Source organism: Callithrix jacchus, chromosome 4 (genome assembly GCF_049354715.1).
Source record: "Callithrix jacchus isolate 240 chromosome 4, calJac240_pri, whole genome shotgun sequence".
In the NCBI taxonomy this organism is placed as follows: Eukaryota; Metazoa; Chordata; class Mammalia; order Primates; family Cebidae; genus Callithrix; species Callithrix jacchus.
Genome location: NC_133505.1, coordinates 56,343,344 through 56,358,750, shown reverse-complemented (window position 1 = coordinate 56,358,750; position 15,407 = coordinate 56,343,344).

Sequence of the window (15,407 nt, the reverse complement as noted above, 5' to 3'; positions counted from 1 at the left end):
TGAATATTCTTTTCAGAACTTGAGAGTCTTTTCATTTTTTTCATTTTATAGCACAGGATTAAATATAACTGCCTCCTGTTTAGAGCTCACTATGTGCCAAGCACTGGCTTAAATACTTTCTATATCTTATCTCACTTAATCTTCTCATAAGCCCCAATGAGGCAAATACTACTTGTCCCTGATAAGAAATTGAGGTTAGGTTCAGAGACGTTAACTAACTTGCCCAAGATCACAAACCTAGGAAATGGTGGAGCTGAGGCTTGAATTAAGAGCTTAACCATGAACATTTAGAGTCACTACTTGTTGTGAAATATGAGCACCTCTTTGACATCTATGAGTTAAGTGAATCTAAGCACAGACTCCTGAATCTATAGACAACTAACATCAATTTTCCAGATCTGCAAGGCTCTGTATGGCAGGCCACAAAAGACAACTAGAATGATTGAAGGAATCCTTCAATTGAGGAAAGTTCATGGAGAAGCCACTTGTCTTTTGAATACAAGCTGCAAGATGTCACTCAAACAATTGCCATGAAGATAAAAAGCACTGGCCTCTCTCATAATTTTGTGACTCTGAAGCCAGTTGGAAGGAAACACCTAAAATTAAAATTACAAACAAAAATTTAGGAGAAACATTTGTGCTCTGCATCTGAAATCTTGCTTTCAAAGGCATTGCTGTTCTAGCGTTAGGCTCATTCTGCTTAGTAGAATTTAAAAAAAAAATCTGGTTATAACAAGCCCCAAAACGTTTGCATCTTCTGTCTGGCAGGCAATTTTGTTTTCTTGAGCATTTTGATAGGTCAACTTTGCTCTCCTGGCTAAAAAACCTCTGCTGAGAACACCCCGTTATTAGTACAAATCTGAGGAGCTAACACCCTGTCCTATTTTCAATTGAACTCGACCTTGGAGAAATATTAAAAATGACTTGTTTAGAAAAGAAAAGAAGAGAATTACTTCATTCTCCTGCCTCTGTCAGCACTTCCTAATCAGAGGAATTTCACACCAAGAGGAACCTGTGACATAATGAATTGCTAAAGTGTGAAATCTACCAAAGGAGGTGTGCTGCTGTTCCACCGTGATGGGGCTGAAAATGTACTACTGCAAATAGATTTGTATAAGACATCCCCTGTCACTTTGCCAAGTGAGATGAAGTAATTTCCCCATCACTGAATCTTTATATTTGGACTTAGGAGGAAAGCAAGAAAATGCTTGAATCTATTTTTAAGAAAAATCTGTTGTTATAGTTTGATCTTTTTGTTATAGTAGAAAATTTGTTATTATAGTAGATCAATTTGACCTTAAAATTTTGTAAATGATATTACTTACATTTTACAATAAGAGAACGAGGGGTTAGCAATTTTACTAGCCAGAGATCATTTTAAATGTAACCAGAACTCATTTTTTATTTGGGGTTCTTCAAAGTCTGTTCAAGTGCCCTCTGAGAAAAGCTGGATGTTTCTAATCATCTTTTGGGATTCTCCACATTTCACACATATCAGCCCCACTTTGAACCCATTTTCTTTTGCTTTGTCACCAAGGCAATGTCTCATAGTCACTGACTCTACTCTTTTCTTTATTTAGCTCATCTAGTCAGTCCTCTGCTCCCCTCAATTATTTTAAAGGTGTCTCATTCTGTCTTAGTCCATTTGTGCTGCTACAACAGAATGCCACAGATTGGGTAATTTATACAGAACAGAGATTTATTTTTCCACTGTTCTAGAGGTTGAGAAGTCCAAGATCAAGGCACCAGCAGGTTCAGTTGCCTGGTGAGTGCTCTCTGCTTTCAAGATGGCACCTCATTGTTGCCTCCTCCAGTGGAAAGGAACACTGTGTCCTCACACAGGGAAGGCAGAAGGGTAAGCTAGCCAAATGCTGTGAGAAGCCTCTTTCATAAAGGCCTTAATCCCATTTATGAGGAAGGAGCCCTCATGGTCTAATCACCTCTTAAAGGCCTCACCCTCATCATATTAGCCACTAAGTTTCAACACCTAAATTTTGAAAGAGACAGTCAAACTATAGCACACAACTACCCTTTGACTCCCATTTCCAGTACTATCACCCTTCTGGAGCTGGTCTTTGCAATGACCTTTATTTTTATTTTTATTTTTATTTGATGGAGTTTCGCTCTTTTTACCCAGGCTGGAGTGCAGTGGCGCGATCTCAGCTCACCTCAACCTCCGCCTCCTGGGTTCAGGCAATCTCCTGCCTCAGCCTCCTGAGTAACTGGGATTACAGGCACGCGCCACCATGCCCAGCTAATTTTTGTATTTTTAGTAGAGAGACGGTTTCACCATGTTGACCACGATGGTCTCGATCTCTTGACCTCGTGATCCACCCGCCTCGGCCTCCCAAAGTGCTGGGATTACAGGCTTGAGCCACCGTGCCCGGCCTTTAATGACCTTTATATGAGGCAAATCCAGCCCTTCCAGCCTGCAGTTGGCTCCCATTACCATCAGAATAAAGTGTCAATGCCTCAAAATCACTTATAAAGGCCATGGTCTGGCTAAAATTTCCATCCTCAGCAGAACTTCTGCTTCTCCCGAATTCTGTTCTCATCTTCAACAGTTATGAACTGCTTTTAGCTATTTTTCTTTGCTGAGTGGCTGGATCATTATGTCCTCTCTCACTGCTGCATCCACTCCTTTACCCCACCTCTCCATCCCTTGCCTGGTTTTCCCAGTTGCTTTTATCTCATAGTCCTGGGTTCGAGGCTGCTCCTGTAGCTTCTGTACTTTCCCATAGTACGACATTTCCATGTTATCCTATTGCAGACTTGCTTATTTCTCCAAGCAGAGAAAAAGAAATGAGTTTTTGTAGTGTTTGCTTTTTCATTACATTTATTCCTAAAGCCTGGCTCAGTTCCAGATTCATAGCACACAATATGTCAAATAAATAAATAGATTAAAATTTATTATCTAACATTTACCTAAAATGTTATTACCTGCCAGTTTTCTCTCCACGTTGCTTGGTATTTGTTTTAAGCAAAATAATGGTCCTACATATCTCCATGTCTTAACCTCCAGAACCTATGAATAACTAACATTGCAGATGGAATTAAGGTTGATAAACACCTAACCTTAAAATAAGACTATTTTGGATTATTCAAGTGGGCCCAATACAATCACAAGAGAACTGAATGGGAAACAGGGAGATAAGAGGGTCAGAGCGAAAGATATGATATAATAAGAGAGACTCTACCAGCCATTGTCTTTGAAGATGGAAGATGCAAGAACTGGGATCAGCCTCTGAGTCTGGAAAATCAAGAAAATGAATTTTCCCCTAGAGCATCTAAAAAGAAATGCACCCCTGCTGGCACCTTCATTTCAGCCAAGTGGCTATTGACCATTTCAGACTATTGACCTCCAGAACTTTAAGTTTTAAAAAATTGTATCGTTTTAAGCTACTGTGAAAGTTATCAGGATTAAAATGGATTCACTAATATTAAAAAAAATGGTGACAAGCCAGGCACAGTGGCTCATGCCTGTAATCCTAGTACTTTGGGAGACCAAGGCAGGCATATTATCTGAGCTCAGGAGTTGGAGACAAGCCTGGGCAACATGGCAAAACCCCATCTCTACTAAAAATACAGAAAAATTAGCTGCATGTGTTAGTGCATGCCTGTTGTTCTAGCTACTCAGGAGGCTGGGGTGGGAGAATCACTTCAGCCTGGGAGGTAGAAGCTGCAGTGAGCCGGGATCACACCGCTGCACTCCAGCCTGCATAGCAGAGTGAGACTCTGTCTCAAAAAAAAAAGAAAAGAAAAGAAAATAGTGACAAATAGAGCTGAGGAAGACCATGAAGAGAGGAGTCTCATGCCTGTATATCTGATTTTTTTTTTAAGAGCACTACAAAAACTAACAACCTTGCACAAAGGACTTCAACAAAAAAATACTTCTGCAAAGATACCTACACAGTAACTCCCCGTCCAGCCTTAGACTGGCATTACCTTTGTTATTGATCTTTATAGCCAAGGATAATTGCTTCAAAACAATTATGTAATCCTTCTCATTTTTAAGTTTAAAAACTTTTAGGCTGGGTGCAGTGGCTCACGCCTGTAACCCCAGCACTTTGAGAGACCGAGGTGGCACTTGAGGTGTTGAGACCAGCCTGGCCAACATGATGAAACCCCGTCTTTAATAAAAAATATAAAAGTTAGCTGGGCATGGTGACACATGCCTGTAATAGCAGCAACTCAGGAGGCTGAGGCAGGAGAGTAGCTTGAGCCCAGGAGGCAGAGGTTACAGTGAGCCAGGATCACGCTACTGCACTCTGGGCGACAGAGCAAGATTTCGTCTCAATAAATAAACAAACAAATAAAATAAACAAAGTAAAAACTTTCATCTTCTTTGACCTCCCTGGATATGCACATAGCTTACTATGACATGTGTATTCCCATTGCAATGCTCTATTCCCAAACAAATATATTTTCTTTTAGAGATCCTCTCTCTGTTATTTAGGTTGTCACTACTAAGTTTGTGGCAATTTGCTACAGCACCAATGGGAACCTGACACGGTCTTCCATCAAATTTTCATCTTGGCTTAAGTTTTCTTTATGTAGAAATGTAGCAACTTCTCCAATCTGGGGTAATGCTTCTTAATGGAGGTAGGGGTGTGTGTGTGTGTGTGTGTGTGTGTGTGTGTGTGTGTTTTGGAGTGGGGCTTAGAAGGTGAATAGAAATCAGATGCGCCCAAAAATTTCTTCCAAAATCTACCATCTTAAATAAGGTAGTGATAGAACAGTGTATCAGGAAAGATTTGGAGGATATTTTTCAAAATACTCCAGTCTCCCTCTACACACAAAGGTATACAACAGAGGACCACTGCTCTAGAATCTGTTACTGTTGACCTTCTAGTCCTTGAATTGATACAGTATCCTCCATTTAGAGAAGAAAGTGTCTTATAGTTCTCATAAGGATACTCAGCCCAAAGCCAGGATGGGAAAGAAAGGAGTCCTATTTCCAGGTTTGAGGGTGGGGGTAAAGAGCATGGTGAACTAAAATGGCACAAACCACTTTGGAAAATAGTATGAATGCAAGAGATGATGTGCTCTTTCTATTTTAATAAACTACATTCCACCAACAAGAGATTTAAAAAGACTTGAAGGCTGATGGAAATTCAAACATTCCTAGAAATGGCAACTGCTTACTCACTTAAAACCAGCTGTCAGGACTGAACTGGTTGGGGCCCTCAGAGACCAGAGTTCAAAACACTCATTTTGTAAATGAGGAAATTAACATTGAGAGAGGGACTTGTCCTAGTCACACATGTTTGTGACAATGACAATTCCAACTCCAGCTTCAGTGCCAACTTTCTCTATAATCGCAGGTACAGGGCAGCACATGCAAGACTCACCTTCAAATGATGTGATTTTGATCCCTAAAATAAACCCTAAACTTCCAAACCTACACCATCAGAAAGCCGACTGAGAACCCTCTGCAGCTTTCAGGAAGTGCACACTCTTCAGTGACTACTTCAGATTTAATAGTAGACAATAAAGAGAGAAGATGCCACTGGAAGCCAAAGAAGCTAAATGATCAGAGATTCTTTCCAGTGGAAGAGCCAGCACTACCAGATGGAGCTGATTAAGAAATTTACTTCACTGCTTGGGTTGGGAAGCTTCAAAACCCCTGCTGAGTTGGAGTTACTAGATGCCATAGTTCTCTGTGATTCAGTATATCCCTTTCTGCACTTTTCTGAGTGGAAGTCTTAATGGTACTTACCCAGTTCCTACCCTCGCCATTATCTATTGTGTGGAGCAGGGGATGAGAGGTAATAGACCATCGGGTGACTCACCCAAACCTGATAGAGATGCTTCACATCACCCTGAACTTCTGAGCCCTCCTAATGCATTAACCAGATGGGACATTTTGTCTTTCTTGATGAGAATGGTGCAGGTGACAAAGTATATTCCATCAGTGAGAAGGAGGGTGCACATAGATGTTTGGCTGGCAGAGAGATAAGCCGTGGCAGAGACTGCTGTATGTCTCTCATTCTCTCCTTCTCTCTCATAATAATTAAACTTCATATTGTAGCCATGGGGTAACATGCCCCTCAACAGAATAAAGACCACCTTTCCTAGTCATTGTCATAATTATATGTGGCCATGTGACTAAGTTTTAGCTATAGAATTGTGAAATACAATAATATATAAGACAATGAGACTTCCAAGTTGTGTCCTTAGAATGGACCTGTTTTTTCTTCTTTCCACCCTCCTGCTCTCTGGAATATGGAAATAATGGGAGGAGCTGAAAAAAACACCTTGGTCATTCAGATAGATGCTACATTTTGAGAATGGCAGAGAAATAGGTGGAAAGAGCCTGGATCCCTGAGGAGTGAATACATTCATCATAACAGCACTAGACCACTTAGCAGAGAAATAAATTTCTGAGTTATTCCAATCACTATTATTTGCAGTTTCTATTTCAGATATTGTGGGGAGATTGTAAATCAAGTTGATGACTGTACCTACAGGCCTGTGATGCTGGTTTATAACTTAGAATTAAACAAAATAACAAAAGCTATAATATGATTAAGTTCCAAAATGTCATCTAAGCTGACTTCAAAAACTCTTTATTTATAGTCATGGCCCCTTCTAGCAGTGTTATAACAAATAGAAACGCAATCATTATTTAGATATGTAGATCCAGAAACCGGAAAAAAAAATCCAAACACCTGAACAGTAATGGATCTACAATCAGAATTTTTAGAATTTAATGCTACTGATCACAAACTCATTTCTTCTAATAGCAGCCTCATTCTGAGATGGTCAAGAAGGCATTTTTTTAATCTTTATTGTGATATTCATAGTTGTTCACTACAATGACCAATACCAAATTCACTCATTAAATGCAGTGATATTAATTTAAATGTTAGCTTGAATTTCTTATGGCATCACTTCTAAAAATTTGTCCTGCAAAGGGTCACATGTGAAAAATTCCAAAAACATTATAAACAACTTAGACGTCCATCAGTAGTAAACTAGTTGATAGGGTCTGGCTCTGCATCCCCACCCAAATCTCTTCTTGAATTGATCTTGAATTGTAATCCCTATGTGTTATAGGTGGGACCAGGTGGAGATAATTGAGTCATAGGGGTAGTTACCCACATGCTGCTGTTCTCCTGATAGTCAGTGAGTTTTCACAAGATCTTATGGTTTTATAAGGGGCTCTTCTCCCTTCACTCTGCACTACTTCTCTCTCCTGCTGCCTCGTGAAGAAGGATCTATTTGCTTCCCTTTCTGCCATGACTAAGTTTCCTGAGACCTCCCCAGCCATGCAGAACTGTGACTCAATTAAACCTCTTAGTACTTTATAAAGAAATACACAATTTCAAGAATTTATCTGTGTGAAAATGGACTAATACACTGGTTGAATAAATTATAATATATTCTTTTAATTAACAACTATACAATGGATAAAAAGAATGAGGATATCATATACATGAATATAGGCTAATCACCAGGCTAAAATGTTAACTGCAAAAAGAGCAAGAATTGTTTTAGAAATGTAGTCTATCTCTCAAAGGGTATACACATTATGTAAATGAATAAAATATACAGTTATACAAATCAATTCAGTAATATTGATTGCCTTTGTGCTGGAAAATGAGTGGAGAAGGGACAGAAGTGGTTGGGAGAGTTTTCACTTTAGATCCTGACGTACCTTTGAGAAATCTCAACCATGTGGATCTTTTACTTATTCAAAAAGTAAATCACAAGGATATTGTGCAGCCTGCATTGGAGGGAATTTAACATACTTCACAGTGATCACCCCATCTGGTTTGAAACACCAAGGGAGTAGAAAGTATTTTTGTTCCTCTTTTGCAGATCATGAAGATCAGGCATAGAAGGGTAGAGCACTTGGTTCTGAATCAAGACGAAGACTGAACCCAAACAAATACATATGGGTCTCAGTGTTTGTTTGGTGAAACAATATGGCTCAGTGAGTAAGATCCAGGCTCTGACAGCAAATGGCTGGATAGAAACCCAGATCTGTCAATTACAAAACAAGTTCTTGATTAAATCTTTTTTTTTACTCTAAAATGAGTGATAACAATAGTATCTCCTTCATACACATAGGATCAGTAAAGATGGGATTACATAAGTATTGTTGCATTTCCAGCATGTACTAAGAACTCAAGAAATAATAGATATTATTTATCCTCCTCACTGTATTTTAACAAGGACTTTAAAAGTCTTGAACTAGTATTAACAGTTGATATTTCCACTGGTGCCAACAAATAAAATGAACAAAACAAGAACAACCATTGTGTTATGTGTTCAACAAAACCATCTCATTTTCTACTTGGGCACACAGGAAGACTCATTTTTCCATATCTTGTTATAGTTGGGCTGGGACATATGGCAGCTCTGGCCAATGGAGAGTGGGTGGAAGTGACAGATAAAACATTCTGGCATGACTTACAAAATCTCACTGCTTGAGTCTCTATTGTCACTTCCCCCTTTTGTAACAATCCTTGGAAATTGCATGCAGAAGATGAAGATGTCACAAAATGGAAGGAATTTGACCCTGTAGGACTGTGTGCACAGTCTTTCTGCCCATAAGCATTGGATTGTGACACAAGCAAGCTATATGTGTGTGTGTGTGTATACATATATACATGCACACACACATATATACATATATATGTATGTATACACACACACACACACTCACACACACACACATATATTTTAGTAGAGATGAGGTCTTGCCATGTTGCCCAGGCTTATGTCGAATACCTGGGCTCAAGCAATCCTCTGGTCTTGCCACTCCAAAGTGCTGGGAAGCACCTCTAGCAATAAACTTTGAAGAAACTCAGATTAGAGGTTGACTTGGGGATTTTTGTTTGATTGGTTGGTGGTGTTGGTAGAGCATAGAAAAGCCTTTGTTTTACATAGCTTTGTGAAATAGTGCTACTGGTCAGTAGCAATGTTAAAAAATTTTCAAATATTTTCACCTAGTGAAAGTGAGGAGTCGCTCATACTCTCATGAGTAACTCTCTCCCACGTTTTTTTCTTTTGTTTTCAAATGGCCATAATATGGGATTGAGATGTCTTCTGTGGTGCTGAGTTGATTGGATAGTGTGTCCCTCTGAATTTATGGGGCCTTTGTTGCAATACACATTGACTGTCTTAAATACTTACAGCCAGTGAGGAAAACCAGCTCTTCTAACTAGAAAATGTTGCCTGCTAAGATGAAGGCATAAAGGTTACAATAGAAAATTTATTGGCTATTCCAGTTTCTGGAGGGTGGACTTCGGGTATTTCCTTTTGCTTAGGCAAGGAAATAAGTTACATGCTTCACAGAGGTACTCTGAGTTTCTTGGATAGCTCCCAGTGTTGCCAAATGTTTAGAAATATTCCCAACCACTGAGCATTTTTACCTAAACCTTGTGTTTTTAGAAAAGTCCACACAAATCACAGTTATGGGCAAATGGAGAATTACTGCGTTGTGTAATCTGGCTGGTCTCTTTAACGTAAGGTACCCTTATTTTAGTTCTGCCAAAGCCTCTCATTTATTACCCACTGTGTTGCTGAATCTTTAAATTTAAAATAAACAATACCAACAAAACTCAATGCAGTATATTGTCTTTATTGAAAAAAATGCACTCGAATAACACAGATGTGACTTAAAAAGAAAAGAGAAATTATTTAAATGTGAGGATAAAGAGAAACTGACAGAGATAAAAAGAACTAATCCATTTTTTTCCTAATGCAGTAGTCAAATGTATCCTTCAGTTTAACACACAACTGGGCTAGAGAGAATAAGTCAGAAACTGAAACATTTTCTGAGTGTTCTCATAGAGAGTACTTACAAATGCTGTATACAGGTTGACTTGACAGATTATGCTTCCAGAAGTTTCCCAGACAATATTCAACATTCTAACCATGTACAGGAAGAAAGGACATTTTTATAACAATAAATACATCAAGAAATTCAGTTGCTATCACAATGAATGAAAAGCTTAAGCAACTCTTTGCCTTCCCGTTGCTTAGAATGTCCTTTCCATCTTGGGTCACTATTTTACAAAAATCTATGAAGACCGAAGAGGGAGTAGCTGATGCATGTTACATACTCATGATTAAACTTGGATAACACTTCAGTGGGCATTGACTATGTATTTTCTCAGGTTTAAAGGACAAATACAAATAATATGCTAAATTCTTTCCTGCATTTCAAAAAATATATTGGAGTTTGCCATTCATTTCTGAAGCCCTGGTAAACAGGAAAGGGGTTTCTTGGCCTCAGAATACAGGTTCACATTTCTTACCACAGTCACCATCATTACTATGACAGTTTGCATCCAGATTACGGGTACTAGCAAATTTGTTCCTGCCCTCTAAAAGAACAACGTTTTTGAGGTGCAACATATCCACTGTTTTTTAGCATCTATTCAATAGCTTTTTATACCTATTCATAGAGAACAGAATAATGCGGATACTCTATAATCTCTGAACCATACTTTCTAAGGCCAGATTTATCTGTCTATTTATTTACATTATTTATTTATGGATACTGGGGTGGAGATGGGGGTGGTCGTTTGATAGTTTACCAAGCAGCAAGTTGAATGCTTGCTTCAGGGAACTTCATTTAGATCTTAGAGATGGAAGCCCAATGGGAAGGAAACAGTTTCAAGTGCAATAGCCAAATCCTGTTAAACTTGTAACTAGAATTGTGCACTGTAATGTGCCCCATTAGGAAATGTATACAAGCAGTTTACTTCTGGCCTTTCTGTAAATAAAACTGATTATCACAAGACTAAGAAATACCTAATTTTCCCATTTGAGGGAACTTCAAAAGTAATGAATAACTCACCACATGTGTTTTAAATTTGCTTGGTATTGTATCTACATACACATGTGTACATAAAAATAAACATACATACATGTATATATATATGCTATATAAATAGATGAATGAATGAAAGAAGAAAGAAAGAAAAGAAAAGAAAGAGAAAGAAAGAAAGAAGAAAGAAAGAAAAGAAAGAAAGAAAGAAAGAAAGAAAGAAAGAAAGAAAGAAAGAAAGAAAGAGAAAGAAAGAAAGAAAGGAAGAGGAAAAGGAAAGAAATGGAAAAGAATTTTTCCCCAAATTCTTCCATGGAGTGGTGAAATATATAATGTAGCTATAATAATATTTGTTATTTTATAACTTGGATACTACCTGTCAAAACTCCCAAAAATATATTTTTTTAAAAGTAACCCTGGGCATAGTGGGATTATACCCCAGTGGACTTAGACTGCAGTTTCAACTCTGCATGTGAAAAGTACCCTTCATTTCAGCCCTTCCCTGTGTTATATTCACTAGGCAGAGGTAGCGGCATGTCTGGAAGTGAGACAGCTCTTCCTTTCCAGGCTTATCTTGTCCAAACATGCACCTGCTCCAGAGGTTCCTCCCTCATTGTGCCACAGAATACAAACCAGACAGATTGCAAATACATAAAGTCCCTGATTCATTCAGCTACTTATTTTCTTTATTCATCTGTCCCTGAGTTTTTGATTTCTCTTTCTGTACCCTGGAAGTTAGGGCCCTATCTCTTTAGCTTGATTTCCTAACCTTTGCACCATATAACCACATGCTCACCAAGATGTATATTAAACATATTTTGATGATTAGAGCTTTCCTAAGGATACATGAGTCACTGTTTGACATGTCACCATGTACCTCTCTCAGTGAAGTTTTGTTAACAAAATGAGGAATGAAGGTTAAGGGAAGAAGTCCAATGGCCAGCATCTAGTCTTCTGCACAGGACTAATTTTATAGAAATAAACAGTTCTAGGTATGTTTCTCTTGGTGCTCTTTTCTGTCTCACTCTAGCCCCAAAGCTTCAGCCTAGATTTTTCTATATTAAGATTTAACCTAAAGAGGATAGTTTTGGTTTTCTCTGATTCTGCTGAAAAATCTCAAGCACTTTGAGATTCTCTGGTTTTGTCTAAAAGTTTGTCTGTTGAAATTTTTTTTCATGTGTGTGAATAAGGAGTTATGTGGAAAGCTTCATATCATGCTGTGAACACTAAAATTATATTGGAGGGAAGCTCATTGATTATGTTTGCCTTTTATGCCTTTGTGCAATATTGTTCCAATTGTTTCAATGAGATTGTATCACTATTTTAATTTACAAACTTCAAATAAAAACTTTTTAAAAGTCTTCTCAGTATTTTTGTAGTATCTCTAGTCTCTTTAGGGTGAACTGAAACCTGTCTACATTTTCTCTCATTTTGACATTATAACATAAGAGGTGAATTTAATTATGTGGGGGAAAATTTCCCCCAAATAAATCAACTTGCAGACTCGAAATATTTGCAGTCTACATGAGGCTTGCTCTGAAAAATAACTGAAACTGTTACCTTTGGGGATTTAGCCACGGAGACTGTCAAATCTACCCTGAATAGCATGATGACGGTTACTGACAACGGAACTGCCAGAGCCTATTCTAAAGCCAGAAAGACTTCCCACCCCTTCCTTTCCACCCTAACTAAACTCGCCGTTCACTGATTTAGCCTCTCCACCTCTCCAACAAATTATATGCTGCATTATCTCACTGCTAACTTCAAGTGGCCCTGAGACTTGCAGGCAGGCATCTTCTTTAATTTGGAAATAATATATGCCACACCTTCCTTTTAAGAAAGTAATTACTGACTTTTACTAGATCTCCACAAATCCCTTGGAGAGTTGCCCACAAATAAGCAAATTCCAGACACTTCTTCCTACCTGTGCTACACTCTAAAGCCTTCTTTTTTCTTAATAATGTTATTTATGTGGCTTAACAACCATCCTTGGGGTATTTTGCAAAACATCCAATTAACCTCCAGTAGACAAAGCAGGTGGAAAAACCCTGAACCATGAAGTCTTCTGCAGCTCTATTATTTACTTTCTGTGCTACCTGGGATGTCTCTGGAGGGTGGGGGAAGTACTTGGAGTCTCAACACCTCCAGGAATGAAGCATGGATAGGCTGACTGAACTTCCTGTGGCACATGAGTGCTTTGGACATTAACCAGTTTCAAATTTTGGTGTTAGCAGGAGTTCTAACTGCTGGGAGCACAGAATGAGCATTTTTCATTCTGGATGACTGCAACCTAATTAAAACAGAAAAAAAAGAAGATTTAACTTTTATGCCATAATGACCACTGATTAGCAATACACATACTTGGAACAAGGAACCAGGTGGCCAGATAAAGAAAAAAAATCACCTTTTCTTCTTCCTCGTGTCATGGATCCCAAAGTCAATACTCATACATCTCGTAGGTTGATACTTAGAGTGTGACTGGCTCTTGTGTTTTGCCTTGGCTCACTGCTCTAGGAATGGCTGACCTTCCTCTCATCCAGAAGACTGTTTCGGAAGAGCAGGTCTCGTGCTTGCACACCTAGGTACATCAACCCCTGCAGCGGCTCTGTTGTCATTTGCTGCTGCTTTTCTGCTCTGGCTTTATTGCTCCTATTTTTTTAACCATTATTATGAACTGTCATTTGCTTAGAACTTTACAGATTCATATATTACTTGATCACCAGAAAATATTTTAAGAACTTATTGTTATCTTTCATTTTCAAATAAGCAAACCAAGGCTCAAACAGATCAAATTGTTTTCCTAAGGCCATGTTATCAAAAGCATAAAAAAACAATTCCTTAACCCTGGTGGTCTATTCCAGGGCCAGCTCTCTTGTTGCTCCATCATGGTGCTTCCACATATTTAATAATACGTTTTAAATTTACACCTTCCTTAATTATGAGACTAGATATAATAAACAGTGGGATCATGGTGCTTTACTCTGTCTCTTCTCTTTTAATCTGTCTGGAGACATTTATTTTTAATCACCTACAATGAATGACTGCTTATTATATAATGTTATGGTCCAGATATATACAGGTCTAAAACCTACTGAATTGCCCTTGGTAATTACAGCATGTGGAAGAAAACCTATCGCATTTTCTTACCTTGACCTACTTTAATGAAGTGATAACACTCATTACTTGTAGCCGTACATCCAAATGTTCCCTATCTCCATGCAAGTTTGTCTCACCCAGAATAAATGCCCAATTAATCAGAGGTGTTTAGTTTGCCTTGCTAATGTTCTAATAATGCTGGTGCTTAATTCTCTGTAGCTATTACACAACTATCCTGCATCTCATAATACTTTTGAGAATAATTGCATATATATTTTAATTTTGCATATTTTTTAACTTAGGGAATAACATACCAAACATGTTATCTAGAAAATAATACATTGACCTTGACAAGGAATGTGAGCTAGATGGTAAATAGCCACTCTTCCACCTCACCATTTGGTGCTCTTCTCAGCTGTACCACAGATGCCTCCACTAAGGAATCCCTGAGTGGCTCCACAGAGCCCCTCTCATCACGGCTGGGCCATGAACCAGAGCTTCCAAAATAGCCTGGGGGTGAGTGCATATCACAATGAGCACTGGCAGGATTTCCATGATGTAAAGAAGCAATGAATTATGATGGTAGTTCACAGTTTGTCCTAAGAAAAGTAAATCTTTAGATTTTCCTTTCCTACCTGAAAATATACAAAACATAATATAAATGCCAAGAGAAGCACTAGACCTTGCATCCGAAGAACCCTGAAAACAGTATTAACACTAATGGACTCTCCACTATCTAGTAAATCTGAATGAAGGCAGTCTCCCTTACCTCCCAATCCTTTGGTTCCCCAGTTTACACCAATCAGAACAAGTCAGGAGTTGGGGGCAAATCCTATTTGTCAATGTAATATTCATGGTGCAGCCAAAAAAAAAAAAAATGCCTTGGACATAAACATCTTCATTCTAATTCCAGCTCTGTAATGAACTTCAGATCTCTGGCAAGATGTAAATATACATAATTTTAAAAAATGCTTACTCTAATTTTTTGAAAGGCATTGGGAAGTTTAAGACAATAGAAGTGAAAATAATCTACAATCCACAAAATAATTTTTTCTATGGAAACAGAAAAAATTACTAAACAAAATTCTTAGCCTGATGACTCTGATCAAGCATGTTCTGTTGTACCTTTGTTTCCCTTGTTAGTGTAAGAAAATAGGAGTACATTGTTGATTAACATTTTCTACTTCCATAGAAAAAAATTGTTTTGTACCTTTTAGATGATAGAAGTCACAAAAGTTGTTTTGTACCTTTTAGATTATTCTCACCTCTATTGTTTTGGATAAACTTCCTGGTGCCTTTTGAATCAAAAGTGGAATACATTAAGACCACCAGAGGATGCTCATGCCATCAGGTATTGTTAATACCGCTTCTCCAACTGTACAACATGAGGTCCAGGTCATATGGACCTGGGAGGAAATCTTGCCCCTGCTGTGATCTTTGCCAAGTCATTTTCTATCTGAGCTTCAGTTTCTTCAACTGAAAATAGGGTAATATATTCATCTGTCAATCTCACCTCATAGGGTTG